A 19,357-nucleotide genomic window follows, 5' to 3' on the forward strand; every position below is an offset into this window, starting at 1 on the left:
CCTGGGCCAAAGGCAGGCGCCAAACCACTGCGCCACCCAGGGATCCCTCAAATGCTAATTCTATGTTTAATTTTTGGAGAAGCCTCCATACTGTTTTCCACAGTTGGCTACACTAGTTTGCATTTCCACCAGCAATGCACAAGGGTTCCAATTCCATCATATCCATACCAACACTCTTTTTCTGGGTGTTTATGGTTTTTTTTAAAGCCACCCTAATAGGTATGAAGGGATTCTATACTTTTAAAAAATCAAAAATTGGCCTCAATTGTAGCTTAATATAACCTTGACATTTTTCTATGCCGTTAAATATTCTTCAACAGTATCATTTTAATGCCTGCATAGCATTCCACTAAGTAAGATGTACCATAATTTACTCAACCAATTCCCCTGGAAACTTAAGTGTTTCCAATTTTTTGGCATTACAAAGAGTGAGTGCTCCATATTCACATTCTTGACTTTACTTTAAATTTGCTTATAAATTCTTAACAGTGATATTGCTGGGTCATAGAACATACACATTTTTTTAAGCTTTGAAGATCAACATCCAATTTAAAATTCAATTAAAAAGAGGGATTGGAGGACAGAAAGAATCGCCACTGCTGCTACACACTTAAAGACCCCAAGCAAACTACTACTTAATCAGTTGAGAAATTCGCTCACACAATGTAAAGAGTGGGTATTGTCTGTTAGCCCTCCAGCAAGTCGCCTTTCACCATTGACCTACATCGAAACCTTCAGCTTAGGAAAAGAATGTAGAAGCCTCTTATTTGGGAGGGTTGGTTCAGTGGTACTTGGGTGTTACAAGAGTCTGTGTGTGAGCACTCTCATCACTGGAGCTCACTACTGGATCCAGGACCAATCTGAATCTCTTTCACTCTGCTCCTTACTGAAATATGATGCTCTCTCTGGGGTAGAAATTGCAGAAGCATTTAAGAAAAACCCAGGAATAACACAATGGAGAAAGTTCAAGAGTAGGAATCATCCAGGAATAAAGGAAGGAGCTTTCTCCCTCCTTTTCTGTCCAATTAGTAGTTTAAATAGTCTATGAGCCTACAGAGCCTTGGACTTGGAAATCCTGGATAAATTTTAGTGATGTCACTCTGCTACTCAGAGACCTCTGCCACTTGTAGGCTCTGTAGTCAATATAAACCTCTTTGCCTCGCACTCAATAGTCTGATTTCCCAGGACCCCTCTCCATCCTCAATGCCCCAGCATGAAACTTTCCATTACATCCAAACTGACCTATTTATTATATTCCCCACCAAGCAGCACATACTGTGGAAAGACCTTTGGACTTAGATTTCAACAAAATGGATTTGAACCCTGCCTCTGCCATTTCTTTAGTAGGTGACCTTGGGCAAAGATTAAACCTTGCTGAACCTCAGTTTCCTCATCTGTAAAACAGGGAAAAAATTACAAAATTACAAAGCGTAATTTGCTGTATTATTATGTATATGTTACCCTGGACAACAGCATTTAAAAGAAGTTAATACAATGAGGAGGGACATAAATGTCTTGTTTTTCCTGGCTTCTGAGCCTTTGGTCCCACTTGTCCTCTTTCTGGAAAAGTCCTCTCTCATCTGAATCCCACCTATTCATCAAAACAAACTCATGTTTTGGCCTCTTTGAAAACCCTCCCATGAAAATCCCTAGGACTCTCCGATTAGACTATTCATTTAGTAGAATGAATAGTATCAGCTATACTTTTCACCATGTCTTTGTCTCCAAAGGACAGAACCCATGCCTACTACTACCTACCTCTTTATTACCCCACCTCACTTTTCTCTCTCTGTATCAAGAACATTTTACATACAGTACATGGTAAATAAATATTTGTTCACTGACCCTTTTCACTTCCCCTACCCTTTATGACCTGCCTATATTAATAGGTCCATATCAGTCCTTCTAAATGGACTCTAGTCTGGCATAATTTTCAGGGAGCATGGATTCCAATTTTGCCCAATAAAAATCATCATGTATAGCACTTCCTTGCTTACAGCAATAGCCTGTAAAGTCAACAGAATGGATATTGTTATTATTACCCCTATTTTTTAAAAGATTGTATTTATTTATTCATGAGACACACAGAGACAGAGACATAGGCAGAGGGAGAAATAGGTTCCCTGTTGGGAGCCCAATGCAGGACTTGATCCCAATGCGGGATCACACCCTAAGCCAAAGGCAGACACTCAACCACTGAGCCACCCAGGCGTCCCTATTACCTTTATTTTTTAGAGACTCTGAGAGATCGAGCAATTTGTCCAAGGCCGCAAAGCTAGTGTATGTGAAAACTGAAAACTGAACTCAGATCTACTTATTGCATAGCTCATGCTCTTGGCCTCACATAACCTCTCTCTATATTTAACTGTTAATGAATATTGGTCCTTCTGTGAAGTAATATCATTGAATTTTAGGTCCTTGCCTAAGAAAAAAATGGTGGTGTTCTTGGGTAACTTTTTTAGTGTTAGCAGAGGCATGAAAGAAATGTACATGATATGTCAGTGCTCGAAATGTTCCAGTGAGACCCTTGTGTAAATTATTTCGTTGGGACCCAGAATAAAAGCTGGGCTTCCAACAGGAAGATAAAGGTATCCTTTCCACTATATGTTAATTAATTGCAACTCAGAGCAGCCCTCTTAGGAATGGTTCTCCCACTGTACTTCTGACCTTTTTCAGTGACCTTCTGCCCACAGCCCTCAAAACTCAGGGGCTTCTGCTCCAAAGCCTTGGTCTGGCTCCCAGGGGCTCTTCCCCTGCAGTCACCCACCACAAATTGGGTCTCTCCAGCAAAGGGCACAGCTCTTTAACCACAGCTCCAGGGAATCATAAGTGATCCTGATTAGAAGAGATACTAAGAGATGCTAGCTCTACATGGTCCTCCAGCACACCAGCAGCCTCCCCAGCTATGCATCTCATCTGCTGACAGCTCAGCAGACAGTCTTCAGATTTAGAGAAGGTATGAAACCATAGATGGGTTTGCCTCCAACCAAAAGTAGAGCCATGTTTCTCAGCTACCTCGGTCACTGAGTAAGCAACAGCTTGTCTGCCTAGGGTGTTGGTCTACCTGTTGTCCCAGTAAAATACAAAACAAAAACCCTGGAAGCCATATAAACCTTGACTTAGCTGTTACCCTAGATTCTGCGGGTAAGAGTTGTTTAAACTATCATTTCCTCCTTGCCCTGCCTTGGACACTTGGGCACTAATGTCAACTTTGCTGAGCTGCCTCCAGATTTGTTCAATATACAATATACGTTACTGAAAACTACTTGCTAAGCAGTAGGGGAATGAAAAGGTGGGGAATAGAGGCTTCTCGCGCTTTTCTCAGCCTAGTTTCCACTGCAAGCCCCACTTTCTCACAACCAACAAGCCTCACATCCACAACCAGCCCCAGTTGTACAGGGACTGGTCATGTTCTCCATCTCGTTGATTTCCAAGACAAACATTAGCATAAACATGAGCACAGCAATGGCTTGATTATGCTCTAATTACTCTGGGCCAAAAGCAGGAGTTAAATCTCAATTCATATGCTATTTGGTGGACTATTACATGGAACCACAGGCACAATATGCCTTCATCTTTATTCACATCACTTGGTAAAGCCCTCCCTCATGCTGGTGCAATCGCTAGTTTTCTTTCCCACATCCACCATTCTGTCTCAAACACTAAGAGTTCGGGCAGCCCAGGTGGCTCAGCAGTTTAGCACCGCCTTCAGTCCAGGGCCTGATCCTGGCGACCCTGTATCGAGTCCCACGTCAGGCTCCCTGCATGGAGCGTGCTTCTCCCCCGTCTCTCTCTCTCTCTCTCTCTCTCTCTCTATCATAAATAAATAAAAAAAATTTAAAAAAAATACTAAGAGTTCAAACACTGCTCCTCCAAAGATCTTAACCTTGAGACTTAAGACATTGTCCCCTACTCCTCAACAGCACCTCCTCCTCTCTAGCTGCTCTTTAGCCAAACATCAACTCAGTCAAATGAAATAAACAAATATTTACAGAATGAGGAAGGAGAGAGAGGGGACAACTGTGATTACTGACCCATCCCGCCCCAGCTTTCCCTGGCTCAGAGTGTCTTTGGGAACAAGCTCAAAATGGTAGTTAAGAAGGTAAATTCTAGTTTCTTGTGCTCTCCTGCAGACGAGCAATGAGCAATTCAGACCTGAAATTTTAAAAACCATTTACGGTAGCATCCAAAAAAACCAAATACCAGGTATAAATCTAACCAAACATGAATAGGATCTACATCTAGAAAACTAGACAACACCAATGAAACAAGCAAAGATGCCTAGATAAATGGAAAGAGAGTCTTTGTTAGAAGGTCAGGATACGGGATCCCTGGGTGGCGCAGCGGTTTGGCGCCTGCCTTTGGCCCAGGGCGTGATCCTGGAGACCCGGGATCGAATCCCACGTCGGGCTCCCGGTGCATGGAGCCTGCTTCTCCCTCTGCTTCTCCCTCTGCCTGTGTCTCTGCCTCTCTCTCTCTCTCTGTGACTATCATAAATACATAAAAAAATTTAAAAAAAAAAGAAGGTCAGGATACAAAGGTCAATCACTTGCCTATATGCCAGCAATAAACAACTGGAATCTGGAATTTTGAAAAAGATACCATTTAAAAGTCTTGTTTCTTTTTTTTTTTTTTTAATTTTTATTTATTTATGATAGTCACAGAGAGAGAGAGAGAGAGAGGCAGAGACACAGGCAGAGGGAGAAGCAGGCTCCATGCACCGTGAGCCTGATGTGGGATTCGATCCCGGGTCTCCAGGATCACACCCTGGGCCAACGGCAGGCGCCAAACCGCTGCGCCACCCAGGGATCCCAAAAGTCTTGTTTCTTAGAGTCATGCGTTCAGGTGATTAGCAGTTTCAACTTGACTTTGTCCTTCAATAAGAAATCCTGGGGTTCTTGAGACCTTTCATGTAGTAGCTTAAATGGCATCTTCCACTAAAAGTCCAAACTGTCCTGTAATTCTAACCATTGCTGGAATCTTCTGAGGCACTATTTGTTGAGTTCCTTTTTTTTTTTTTCCTCCAAGCCTCTTTCAGTTAGGCAGCCATACTTTCCCTGGAGGTTTCCATTCCTCGTTTTCAACTCTTCCCATCCCTCCCTCTTCCAGCTGGTTACTGAGCTTTGGTCTGCCAAAGGCACCTCCAATCTCCAGCAAATCACACTGCCTTGTGTCTTGTTTCCCACCTATTGTCTGGCTTCTCCGTTCTTCCCTCCCCTTTACCTCCAACTCTTCCCATGCTCCTCCCAGGTCATTTTTTTTTTAAGATTTTCTTTATTTATTCATGAAAGACAGAGAGAGAGAGAGAGAGAGGCAGAGACACAGGCAGAGGGAGAAGCAGGCTCTCCACAAGGAGCCTGATGTGGGACTTGATCCTAGATCCCAGGATCATACCCTGAGCGGAAGGCAGATGCTTAACCGCTGAGCCGCTCAGGCATCCCCAGGTCAGTCTTTCAAGAGTGTACTTACCATGTTAAATCATTTTCTCTGAAACAAATATTTGCATATGCAAACCCCACATTTGCCATCTGTTTTTCCCTACTCCCCACCCAGAGGAACTCTCAATTTTCTATATATTTGGGGAAATACAGTTTTCCCCAGATGGTCTCTCCAAAGCAAGGTCAGGGTTTGTGCATTCTTTCAAAGGTTCTGGGCAGAGGTTAGAATGACTCATGTTTCCTTGGTCCCATCAGCAGCTGTGTCATCAGTGCACCTGAGAATGGGACAAACCTGACTCTTCCTTAACTAACAGCACACCAGAATTTGAGGGAGATGTTGAACTATAAACTATATCCCCGGGGAAGGGCAAAAAACCTGCCCAGTTGCTCAAACAATTCTAAACTAAATCCCCTAAGAATACTTCCACGGGGAGAGAAAAAGAGCATGAATATTAGAAAGATCCTGAACCAGGTGTGCCGAAAAGGGTTCTTAGTCATTCTCAGCTCTGAAGGGGATGGGGCAGCCCCACATCTCTACTGGGAACCATATTTCCCCTTTTAAATCAGGAAAGAAAAAAAAAAAACAACAACATAGCCCCAAATAGAGAATGTTTTCTTTTGTAACTGGAAGCAAACATCGCTGATGGCTTTAACAGCTGCCTGCCAACATGGCCTGAGAAGCAGGCAAGCTCAAACATTTTTTTGAGATCAACACATGTACAGACATACAGTATATTAAGGTCAAATTATAAATCCAGGAATAAAAGAACAAATAAACAAGTTTCAGCCTTCTCTAGGCTTCTGTGTCCAACACTAGCCAAACTAGACTCTGAAGCAGAGAAATCTAGATTCCAAGAAGGCAGGTCTCCCAGGAGTTCAAGTCAAACCTGCCTCTGGTAGGAAAAGGTGCCGTTGTAGATTAACTGGCTGATGGCTGACCAGGTCCAGGCTGACTGCCCTGCCTAGCCCAGGCTTCCTTCTGTCAGCCAGCAGACTCTGAGGATGTGTGGCAGGTTAACTGTAGGCCTGCCATTGACTCGATCTTTGACCCCAGTAAATCATTTAATATGCCATGTGCCTTTCTCCATATGTTAATGTTTGGTGTAATTCGGATGAGAATTCCACAAGTATAGGTGTGCCACCCATTATGACTAAATCTTTTCCTTTAGAGTTTCTGAGAAGAACCTTCTGAGCAGCTGCGCTGCAGAGAGCCAAGGTATTTGGACGAACCAAATTGAAATGCCTACAGATGGTGAGACTGGCATTGCCTTAATTATGGCTGAAAAGCAGAACAAATTTGTTCTTTGGTTATCAAAACTGATACAAGACTTTGTGATAGTCTTCCTTAGGGTAAGAAATCCACCAAAGTATACTAGGTATGAAAAAACTGAATTATTTTTCTGATCCCACCACTATGCTAGTCAGGTGACCTTGAACAAATCACTTAGGCCAAGGTTGTTCAGACAACAGTTGGTCATGAAATTAGTGAAATAAATTGGAACTACACATTTTTTAATGGAGTCAAGTTGAATATAATATAAAAATATCAGTGCTTAAAAAAAATATCAGTGCTTAGTCCATAATAAGTATAAGCACTATTGCATATGTGTGTGAATGTGTTTCCTGGGGTCACAATGGACAATAAATTTCTTACTATGAGTAACAAACAAAATAGTTTTCCAGCCTACAACCTCGAACATAGGTTTGTTTGTTTTTTAAGATTTTATTTATTTATTCATGAGAGACAGAGAGAGAGGCAGAGACACAGGCAGAGGGAGAAGCAGGCTCCCTGCAAGGAGCCTCATGTGGGACTTGATCCCAGATCCCAGGATCATGCTCTGAGCTGAAGGCAGATGCTCAACCGCTGAGCCACCCAGGCATCCCTAGAACATAGGGTTTTGATTTCCCCATCGGTTGATTGGAAATAATTCATTTTAGACACATAGGTGTCCAAGTACACATGCATATTCATATACATATATGTATATAATGAGCACCACAGTGTATCAGGCGCATAGGTATATACAGGCACAGCAAGACCCTGTCTTCATGGAGCCTTGGCTAGTAGGGGAGTCGATCATAAAATAATTATGTAATTATTTAACTACCATTGTGATAAGGCCTACAAGAGATTTATAAGGTATGATGAGAGCATGTAGCTCAGGTTCCTAACCCAGGCTGTAAGGCCAGGGCCAGCCTCCCTAAGGAAGTGACAAAGGAGGCATAGAGTGATGTAGGCAAAGAAGCGGAAGGAAAGCATTCCAGGCACAGAGAACAGCTAGTGTTAGGGGGCCTTCTAGAAGAAGCAACAGTGTCAGTCCAACCTCAAAGACTTCTGTGAGGACCAAAGGAGAGGACAGTAGAAACACTTTGTAAACTGCAGTATTATTCAAATAGGGTATATTATTATTTAAAACAATGAATATAAACATGACCTGAAGATGAGATTAGTTTCTTTATGCATCCATTCACTGACTAGTTGAGCACTGCTCAGTACAGACACTGTTCTTGGTTCTGAGCATACAGCACTAAGTAAGACAGGACCACTGCCCTGGTAAGTTTCCCTTTCAGAGAGAGAGACAGACAATAAACACATAAACAGGTAACGTCAAGAGTGGTACAGTGGGTAGATGAGTAGAGAATGAAGGTAGAGGAGGTATTTTAGACAGGGAAAGCAGAGCTCTCTGACAGGGTGACAGCCAGATCTGAATAAAATGAGATCTGTCACCTTCTGATGTGACCTGGGAATGTATCACCTAGTATTTCAAGACTGGGTTTTACTCAATCTGGTAAATAAGGCTACTTATGCCCATCTCATAGGACTTCCTTGAGGGCTGAATGAGATAAAGAATGTAAGACCTCTAGTACAGTGCTAGCATGAATAAGTACTTACCATTCACTCAATTAGAGTGTCTGCTGATCTGTTATTCCAAGTACTTGGAATGTGTTTAGAACGATATAGGGGCACCTGGGTTGTACAATCGAGTGTCTGGCTCTTGGTTTCAGCTCTGGTCATGATCTCAGGGTTATGGGATCAAGCCCTGCATCAGGCTTGTGCTCAGCGGGGGAGTCTGCTTGAGATTCTCTCCCTCTGCCCTTCCTCACACACACATTCACACTCAATCTCTCTCTAATAAATGAATACATCTTTTTTAAAAAGGACAAGAGGGCAGCCCCAGTGGCGCAGCAGTTTAGTGCTGCCTGCAGCCCAGGGTGTGATCCTGGAGACCCGGGATCGAATCCCACATCGGGCTCCCTGCATGGAGCCTGCTTCTCCCTCTGCCTGTCTCTACCTCTCTCTCACTCTGTGTCTCTCATGAATAAATAGGAAAATAAAATCTTTTAAATAAATAAATAAATAAATAAATAAATAAATAAATAAATAAATAGACAAGAAAGAACAAGCAGGCCTACTATTTTCAGACCAGGCTGCACAAATCCCTTAAAAGGAGTCATTATTATTTTCCACTCTGTGTCAAATGGGTTCTCCAGGAAGCAAGCGCTGAGATACAGGGCGATGTGCAAGCAGGTTGGGGTGGAGGGTGGTAATGCCTGGTAAAGATAAAAGAGGGGAGAAGCCAGATTGGGCAGAGAAAGGCTCTACAGGAAGGACTGCCGGTTAAGAGGAGTCCTACATAGGCAGAAATGGCCAGGCCCTGGCACCCCCACCATGCTCAGTCATTAGCATGGGTTGCCTATGAAGAGCATAGGTTTGACTCAAAAGGGCAGCCACATTGCAAGTTCTTCCTTGAAGGGAGATCGGAGTGGTGTGCAATGTGGAGTCAGATTGGTTTTCTCTCCTGCGTTCTCTCTCTCTCAAATAAATAAATAAAGTATTTTTTTAAACTGACCATCTTCACCATTTTCAAATGTAAAGCTTTATGTACATCCACTTTATTGTGTCACCAATACCACCATCCATCCACAGAACTCTTTCCATCTGATAAAACTGCAACTCTGTGCCTATTAATCAGTAACTCCCCATCTTCTTTCTCCCAGCCCCGGTAACCACCATTCTACTTTCTGTCTCTATGTATTTGACTACTCTAGATATCTCACATAAGTGGAATCATGCACTATTTGTCTTTCTGTATCTGGCTTGTTTCACTCAACATGATGTCCTCAAGGTTCATCCATATTGAAGTATGTGTCAGAATTTCCTTTTTAAGGCTAATCATATTCCATTGAATGTATATGCCAAATTTTATTTATCTATCATCCACCAATACACATGGGTTATTCCACCTTTTGGCTTTTACAAATAATGCTGCTATGAACATGAGTGTAGAAATATCTCTTTGAGACCCTGCTTTCTTTTTTTTTTTTTTTTTTAAGATTTTTGTTTATTCATTAGAGACGCACAGAGAGAGAGAAGACTCAGGCAGAGGGAGAAGCAGGCTCCATGCAGAGAGCCCGACGTGGGACTCGATCCCGGGTCTCCAGGATCACGCCCTGGGCTGAAGGCGACACTAAACCGCTGAGCCACCGGGGCTGCCCAAGACCCTGCTTTCAATTCTGAAGGGCATATACCCAGAAGGGGAATTTCTGTGTCAAATAGTAAGTCTATTTTTTATTTTTTGAGGAACTGCCATCCTGTTTTCCATAGCAGCTGCACCATTTTACATTCCCACAAGGGTTCCAATTTCTTTTTTTTTTTTTTTTTTTGGTGGGGGGGTTCCAATTTCTTCACATCCACACCAACACTGTTATTTCCTGGTTTGGGGTTTTTTTTTCAGTGTTTTTATATAGCAGCCATCCTAATCAGTGTGATGTAGTAGCCTACTGTGGTTTTGATTTATTTTCCCTAACAATTAGAGACGGCGAGCATCTTTCACTTGCTTATTGGCCATCTGTAGATTTTTGGACTAGCTGTGCTGCTTACTAGTCTGAGGGGAAGGGTGAACAATCACATAGCATCCAGGGTCTGCCAACAAGAAAGGGGCAATGGCAGTTAAGTATCAACCAGCAGAATCCATTGCACAGCAGTAGATGTCAAAGACAAGTAGGTGTGGATGGGGCTATTTCAGTTTTCAAATCAAGAAGAGTAAGTGCCAAGTTATAACAGAAGAGAGTATTTCACTATGTGCTGACTGTGCCAAGTCCACACACCAACTCCTTTACATGCATTATCTCATTTCATTTACTCATTCAACAAGTATTTGATGAAAGCCTAATATGAACTAGTCACTGCTGAGTTAAAAACAAAACCAAACCAGAAATCAGACACTGTACCTGTCCTCAAGGAATTTACAGGCTTCAAAGAATCAAACCGCTTACAATGATGCCTAGTGTTATAAAGGGTAGGTCCACAGTCCTATGGAAATGGACCTAGTCAGGCAGGTCAGGGAAGACTTCTTTGGAAATGGAGGAAATGGAGCTTGAGTTGAGGAAAGAAAAGATAGGAGTGAAGAGCTAGATGTTCCAGACCCTTCAGCACCATGAGGTAGGTATGATTATTATCCTAAAGCTCTGGAAGTGTCAGGTCTTGTCTATCTTGTTCACCAATATCTCTCTGTTGCTTAAAACAGTGTCTGACACAAAACAGCTCACAGTAAACGTCTGTTGAATGGATGTATCCTCATTTTATAGATGAAGAGCTTGAATCTCAGAGAGAATAATTTTTTAAAAGATTTTATTTATTTATTTGAGAGAGAGCATGCGACAGAGAGCAGGAACGAGGAGGAGAAGGAGAAGCCAGCTCCCCACTGTGTGGGGAGCCCAACACAGGGGCTCGGTCCCAGAACCTTGGGATCATAACCTGAGCTGAAGGCAGATGCTTAACCAACTGAACCACCTAGGTGCCCTGAGGGTAACTAATTTAACCAGGGTCACAGTGCTAATAAGTGGCAGAGCTAGGTTTCATGTCAGGCAGTAAGTTCTGTAGCTTGAGTTTTTAATCTTTTAAAAAGTCATGTTAAAAAAAAAAAAAAAAAGGAAGAAGAAGAAGTAAAAAGACTTCCTTAAACCCATCAACCCAGGCTTATAGAAGTAGTACACATTCTCTTCCTTGGCTTCCAAAGGCCTCCAACTCACTAGTTAGTCCAGCCTGTTGTGATTACATTGTAGCATAGTAGCTTTCACACATGACTGTCTATCTCCCTCCTTCCCTCCCAGTAACAGTAAACTGTGAGCTATTTAAAAGACTATATGGAAATGCAGGCATAGTATAGTACTTAAGAATGCAGGCTCAGAGTTCAGAGAGACCTGAGGATGAAGCCTGGTTCTGCTGCTTACCGGTTACCTTAGGTTCTTTACTCAACCTTTCTAGCTTCTGTTTCTTAATCTATAAAATGGAGTTAATAATAGAACCCACATCTTGCAAGGTGGTTGTAAGAATTAACTGAGATAAGGCCTGTAAAGCACTTCGGATAATGCTGCGCATAAAGTAGTAAAATAAAAATTTTCAAAATACTCTATACTGGAAAAAAATAAAACCAACATCAACACCCATCCCACACTCAACTGGAAGAAAACTTATATGGTGTTTTTTTTCTAGGACAGGGATGGGCAGGCTTCAGCTACTTGGCTTTTCTTCATTCCAAATGCACTACTGGCAGCATCACCCTGAGCCACAGTCTCTTGTGGAAGTAAGGGATTGGCCAGGAAGGGCCAATCCTTCTGAGGGTCCCAGAATCCCCAAGTTACTTTCCCCTCCCTGGCCCTGAAGTCTTCGTGCTGCTTCTGCTCAGGCCTTGCCAATCCTCTACCTCTTCCTTTCTGTTTTCCCATCCCTCCCTCCCCACTTCAAACCCTGGGAAAAAAAATGAAGAAAAGCACACCAACCAAGAAGCCTTTTCACTTCATTGTGTTTTCCAGCTAGACCTGAACAGACAGCAATCAATTCAGCGCTCTCTCACCCTCCCTCCTCTCTCCTTCTCTCTTCTCTTGTCCTCTTTGTGTTCTTTTTCTCTCAGACTGTGTCTTCAGGCTTAGGAAAAAGCAGTTACCTCCCAGCAGCATGAGGATACAAGAAGCTTCAGTTGCCAGTAGCAAACACAACATGATTATAACAGGTCCCCATGGTCTTCGGCGCTTAGAAAGGCAGAGAAGCAGGGGATCCCATACTGATTCTCTGAGAAACTCCTCAGTTTGAGCACTTGTTCCAACCCAGGCTCAGCTGCAACGAGTCGCACAGAAAACCTCAATCTCCCACTTCCTCTGGCCAAGAACCTTCTGAAGCCCATACCATCCCCAGACATGGAGTTTTCATTCCAAGTTTGAGTAAACCTGGCCAGCTGGACTTGGAATCAACGAGGATGAAAAAGAATACACCTTTTCCATTTTCAAAGCAGCCTAGTGGGATTTTGTTTTTTTCCAACAGGGTAACTCCAAATTGGCAGGACTTTCAAAGCTACCAATTTCCATGTCCCCAGCCCTCACTGAAGAAAAATTTCCTGGTTAGCCTGGCATGTGTGGAGGTTTGAGGTGTGCAAGTGAGAAATGTTTAGCAAATAGTTAAATCTGAGCTATGAATCAAATTATTCTAAACAAGATTCTCCCCATACCCATGCTGTACTAGTTACCCTCCTTGATTCTTATGTCAAACATATATTCAAAAATAACTACTAATTATCAAGCGCCCCGTAAGTACCAGGAACTGAATGTTTTATTTACTTATATTGACTTATTTAATCTTCACGACTATGCAAGATAGGAGTTATTTACTGTTTCCTCTCTGAAGAAGAGACAAGTAATTTCCCCAAAGTCATACAGTTAATGAGTGGCATAATCAGAGTTCAAATCTCATCCCCAACACAATAACATGGATGAATTTCAAAATCACTCTGCAGAAGTGAGAGAAGTCAGACCAAAAGAGTACTTATGGGGTGCCTAGGTGGCTCAGTTGATTGGTTAAGCATCCAACTCTCAGTCTCAGGCAGGTCTTGATCTCAGGGTTGTGAGTTCAAGCCTCAAATTGGGCTCCATGCTGGGCGTGGTGCCTACTTTAAAAAAAAAAAAAAGTACTTACTGTATAATCCATGTACCTAAAATTTTAGAAAATACAAACCAACCTATACAAACCAACAGAAAGCAGATCAGTGGTTGCCTGGGGATAGGGTGGAGAGAAAGATGAATTGCAAGGAGGAGTAAGGTTGTTGCATTTTTGCAAATCTGTCTTATTTCTGGCTTCATAGATGACATGATCCTCATATTTGCTTCCTCAATCAGTTGCAATAAATTCAACAATCTGAATGAAACGAATGAAGGTTTTCCAGAAGTTTCATATTCTGTAGCTTCTGGAAAATTCCACTATATACTTGTGAGAGATTGAGAGTGAAAAAGGCAAACAACATGTCAGTATTATTATGAAAAAAGTTTGAGGGCAGCCCCGGTGGCTCAGCGATTTAGTGCCACCTGCAGCCCAGGGTGTGATCCTGGAGACCCAGGATCGAGTCCCACATCGGGCTCCCTACACGGAGCCTTCTTCTCCCTCTGCCTGTGTTTCTGCCTCTCTCTCTCTGTGTCTCTCATGAATAAATAAAATCTTTAAAAAAAGAAAATAGTTTGACCTTGTAGAACCTGAAAGGATCTTAGGAACCCACAGAGGTCCCCAGACCATACTTTGAGAATGGCTGGTTTTTGTTTTTGTTTTTTAAGATTTAATTTATTTTTTCATGAGAGACACAAAGAGAGGCAGAGACATAGGCAGAGGGAGAAGGAGGCTCCCAGCGAGGAGCCCAATGCAGGACTCGATCCCAGGACTCTGGGATCACAACCTGAGCCAAAGGGAGACACTCAACCAATGAGCCACCCAGGTGCCCCAAGACTGGCTGATTTAAAATGCTCAGAAATGGGATGCCTGGGTGGCTCAGTCAGTTGAGCATCTGAATTGATTTTGGCTTGGGTAGTGATCTCGGGGTCATGAGATCAAGCTCCAAGTCAGGCTGTGCATTCACTGGGGAGTCTGCTTGAGATTCTCTCTCTCTCTCCCTCTGTCCCTCCCCTTGCTTGCACTGTCTCTCTCTTTCAAATAAACAAACAAATCTTTAAAAAATTATTTAAAAAGTAAAGTGCTCAGAACCAAAAACTATTTATTACAGTTCTAATGCTACCACCTCCGTTATTTTACCTCTCCTACCCAAGACCTTGTGAAAGCCTGAGAAACCGAGGAAGAAACTGGGACACAGGGAAGCATCAAATGGAAGGTTGTACTGATAACTCTTCTTCAAAGTTCTTTCCACCCCTGTGAATCTTCTTCTTTTAAACAAAATCAAGAGAGCCGAAGGCTCAGCAGTACCTAGATGCACAGGATGGGGAGAGTAGAGCACAATGGAAACATCACAGTTTCCTTTTGACCCCCTCATAGAAAGAGGAGCAGCTGTCTCCTCTCACAGCCTTGCTCTGGTTCACCCCATAGCAGATGTCACAGGAAGAACCTGGAGCTCTGAAGAAATTCCGACAGATCTGAGCTCTTACCTGTTCCCTAAACACGTTTCTGCCCAGGTTGAACCCAGCTCTGGTCTAAATCCTCAATCCAGATAAAAACTTTGCCCTGGCATAGGCAGCAAATGGAGGGCAAAAGCTTAGGAGTCAGTAAATCAAGAGTGTGAATATTGTTTCTCCTTCTAATAGGCTATATAATCTTGAGTACATTACAGAACTTTTCTGAACCTCAGCTTCCTCCTCTGTGGAAGGGAAATCATCTTATCTTTTTGACAGGATTACTGCGCAGACTCAGTGAGATAATAATACGCGGACAAATCCAAGCAGAGTACCAGGCACCTAAGAGAGGCTCACCCTTAGTGACTGTTACATTTTTACAGAAAAGCAAAGGGCAAGATGGAAATACCACACACTCTAGCATTAGATAGCCCTGGGTTTTGAATCCTAACAACACTGACTTTGGGTAAAGTCATTTCACCCACCTTGCAGAATTACTGTGGGGACTGACTGAAATAATGTCTATAAATTGCTTGGCATCTAGCCCATGCCTTCACTGTTATTATTATTATTGAGCATCTGCAGCTGTGGCCACAGGGTCACTAATTGCCAGGGAGAACCTCTCGCCCTCAAGGGCCGCCTCTTTGTGGTCCAGCCTTTGGTATCCCTGTTGACAGGTTAGGATGGCTGGCTCTCCATCAGGCTTGATGGGCCTTTTCTAAAGGAGTTAACTCAGTCCTCGCTTTGCGTTTCTCTTCCAAATATACCAATAGGGCATGTTGCACAGAGACCATAAAATTATAGGAGAGTTAACATCCAGGGGAATTATTCCCAAATTAGGGGGAGAATAGACACTGCATATAAAAGCCACCCACAATAACAAAAAATAAAAAAATAAAAATAAATAAAAAATAAATAAAAGCCACCCACGCAGGGGAGACGCTGTACAAGGGCTCTGGAATCAGACTCAGATTCAAATCCTGGCTCTACTACTTATTTAGTAACTGAAGACCTAGGGCAAATGATCTAGCCTCGGTAAGGCCAGTTTCTTACCTGTAATTGAGAATAACAGTAGCTAAGTGTAAAGAGCACATAGAAAACAGCAATAAATTTTATCTATTACTTCCATTACTCTTACAGCAGGATTCCAATGTTTTAACAACAATACAGAAGATCACATTCCCACCTAGACGCTAAGATCAGGAAGCAGCAACATGGCACTGGAAGAAATTGCCTGTTTTCACTTTTATGTACTTCCGAGTTTCTTTAGCAAGCACCAGTGAACAGAATAACATGGAAAACTCAACAAACAGGAGAAAGAGGAGAAGTTTTAAAACTTAACCCGAGCTCACCCACAGCGGAAAGTAATGGTCCTAGATCCCAGAGGCCCGGGCCACGCGACTGGGGCCACGTGACTGCGCCCACGTGACTGCGCAGAAGCAGGCGGTGGCCCGAGAGGCCCAACCAATCAGAAGGCGCGCAGGTGAGCCGGGTCTTCCAGTTGCGGACACGCCCCTGGGCGCTGGGGGTCACGTGACCTGAAGTGGCGGGAGCACGCACGGTACCTGTACAGTGAGGGTCTCACCTGAAGAGGGGCCGGAAAAGAGTTGGAAAAGTGGGAAGGGAACCCGAGAGGAGCAGAGCTGGAGAAAGGGTGGGAGGAGATCAAAGATGGGGAGACAGCATAAGGGCACCCCCCACCCCGAGGAGAGAGAAAGAATGTGTGTTGGGGCGCAGGAGGCACCAAGGTGACGACAAGGTGTGAAGGAAAGATCACGGAGGTAACTGGTGCCTCTAGGACCCGTGTGCATCTTCTACTCTCCTCCCCAGGGTGGCTTGAAACGGATAAGGCTCACTCTCTGCCACTTTAGAACTTCAATCCTGTGAGGGAGGCTGAGGAACCTAGCTTCTACTTCACTGTCCTCAAGTGATGTGGCTGAATTTCATCCTTGGATCTGACTCCTGGATCCTTGGCTGTCTTCTGTGAAATGAGCCCAAGGATGGCCCAGCTCCACGTACGTAATGTGGGACACCCTGAGAGAAAAGACGGGGAGAGAGGAAAAGTGATGGCAGTGCAGGGAGGCAAGGGAAGGAGGGAGCTGATGTGGAAAAGAAGGGAAGAGTTTGTGAATAGGAGGGAGATCAAAAAAGAAGAGACTAAGAAGGGACAGAGGTGAAGAGGAAAGGGGAGAGGTAAGGGGGAGCAATAGGAAAGGAGGAGTCAAGAGAGGAAGAGGAAAGATGGAGCCATGGCCGAGCATGCACTTAAGCCGGAGGAAGGTGGAGAGGAGATGACAGTGGGGTCTTAGAAGAGTCAGAATCACCTGAAGCATAATCCAGGTCCCCTGGGTAGGTAGCTCAGTGGGTTGAGTGTGGGACTCTCCCTTTGGATCAGGTCATGATCTCATGAGTCCTGGGGCTCCACGCTCAGTGGGTGGGGGGAGAGTCTGCTTGAAAATTCTCTCCCTCTGCCCCTCCCCTTGCTCTTTCTCCCCTCTCTCTCTAAAATAAATAAATCTTAAAAAAAAAAGACAATCACCTGAAGCATAATCCTAATATCTAATCCTGCCTGATGAAGGCAGGTTGGAACTGGGTCCGACTGCTTCTGATCTGTGCTGTGGAAGTCTCTAAGCTGAGGCTGGGTTGCCGTATTCAGTTTATCGTTGCACCAAATGGGCTCACACAGTACACTATTCTAGAGTCATCAGTAGTTTGATCCAAAGTTTTCCTTTTGGACCATGTTGAGGTTTATGGGTTTTTTGTTTTTTTGTTTGTTTGTTTGTTTTTGTTTTTTTGTTTTTTTGTTTTTTTAAGAGAGATATATTTTGTTACAAAGGTAATGATTTCAAAAAGTCTTTATTTCATTTCTTCCTCTAAAAGTCTGAACAGGTCCTGTGTTTTATCTTAAACATTGTGGACTAAGAAGGGCAGATTTTTCTTTCCCTTCTTGGGTTTTCGTTGGGGCCTTGGGGCTCAATATCTTGAAGGGAAGGTCTTAGAGGAAGAGAGCATAGCACAAAGGAAGGAGCAATGGAATATTACTCAGCAATAAAAAGGAATGAAGCACTGTTACACACTCCAACAAGGAAGAACCTTGAAACATTATGCTAAGTGCAAGAAACTAGTCGCAAAATACTATATATTGTATGATTCCATTTGTATAAAATGACCAGCAAAATTCAGAAAGACAGAAAACAGATCCGTGGTTGCCGGGGCTAGGGGAGGATTTGGGGGATGAGGGTGACTGCTAAAGGGAATGGAGTATCTTGTTAGGGAACTGAAATGTCCCAAAATTGATTGTGGTGATGGTGCACAACTCAGAATATACTGAAAACCATTGAATTGTACATTTTAGATGTATGAATTGCATAGAATGTGAATTACATCTGAATAAAGTTGTGAAAGAAAGAAGGAAAGGGGGGATAAGGGAGAAAGGAAGGGAGAAAGTAAAGGAAGGAAGCAGGGAAGGAAGGAAAAAGTGAGCAAAGAAGCAGAGGTTGAAGATTGTATCTAATTTAAGAGGCCCAGAATGGATCTGTGTGGCTGGCATTTAAGGAGGTAGTTAAGAGTGAAACTAAGGCCAAAGAACGCAGGACCTCTAATTTCATATCAGCATTTGAACTTGATTGATAGCCCTGACCTGTCAATATACTAGTCACTAGCCATATGTGGCTACTGAGCACTTAAAATGTGGCTAGTCCAATTTGAGGTGTGCTGTAGGCACAAAACACACATAAGATTTTGAAAATTTAGTATAAAAAGAAGAATGTAAAATTTCATTAATTTTTGTATTGATTGCATGTTGAAATATTTTTCTAAATCATGTTAAATAAAATATATCATCAGTCTTACTTTTTAAAATAATTTTTAAAAGTTATTTTTTAACATGGCTACTAAAAAATTTTATTTATTTTTGTTTTTTTAAAAGATTTTATTTATTTATCCTGGAGACCTGGTATCAAGTCCCACATCCGGCTCCCTGCATGGAGCCTGCTTCTCTGTGTCTCTGCCTCTCTCTCTCTCTCTCTCTCATGAATGAATAAATAAAATCTTAAAAAAAAAAAAAAGACACACACACAAAGGCAGAGACATAGGCAGAGGGAGAAGCAGGCCCCCCACAAGGAGCCCGATGCAGGACTCGATCCCAGGATGGGGATCACACCCTGAGCCAAAGGCAGACACTCAACCACTGAGCCACCCAGGCGTCCCAACATAGCTACTAGAAAATTTTAAATTACATATGTGACTCCCGTTATATTTCTGTTGGACAGAGCTGTTAGAGATTAGATGGAAGCCACTGAGAATTCTTGAGTCAGCATAGGGGTTGGCCAGTGTTTTCTGTAAAAGGCCAGATGGTAAATATTTTACCATGCTATCTCTGTTGCAATTACTCAACATGTGATCTCTGTTGTAGTTACTCACCTCTGCTGTTGTAGTATGGAAACAGCTATGGACAATGTGTAAACAAATAATCACAGATACATTCCAATACAACTTTATTTATGGGTACTGAAATTTGTGGGTTTTTTAAAGATTGT

At 42.9% G+C, this 19,357-nt stretch overlaps 1 protein-coding gene and 1 long non-coding RNA gene across 2 annotated transcripts in view; one reads left to right on the forward strand and one right to left on the reverse strand.

Moving 5' to 3' along the window:
- The window catches only part of FBXW4 (F-box and WD repeat domain containing 4), a 116,793-nt gene extending 100,602 nt beyond the window's left edge, over nt 1-16,191 (reverse strand). Inside the window, exon 1 of the mRNA XM_025466975.3 lies at nt 16,172-16,191. The gene's annotated coding sequence lies outside the window, so the exon portion shown is untranslated. The remainder of the gene's footprint in view (nt 1-16,171) is intronic.
- Nucleotides 1-18,670, forward strand: part of LOC118352679 (uncharacterized) — a 38,200-nt gene extending 19,530 nt beyond the window's left edge. Inside the window, exons 2-4 of the long non-coding RNA XR_007406660.1 lie at nt 9,774-9,995; nt 15,960-16,302; nt 16,650-18,670. This is a non-coding gene — a long non-coding RNA (uncharacterized LOC118352679). The remainder of the gene's footprint in view (nt 1-9,773; nt 9,996-15,959; nt 16,303-16,649) is intronic.
- Nucleotides 18,671-19,357: the final 687 nt, after the last annotated feature.

Source organism: Canis lupus, chromosome 28 (assembly GCF_003254725.2).
Source record: "Canis lupus dingo isolate Sandy chromosome 28, ASM325472v2, whole genome shotgun sequence".
Classification (NCBI taxonomy): Eukaryota; Metazoa; Chordata; class Mammalia; order Carnivora; family Canidae; genus Canis; species Canis lupus.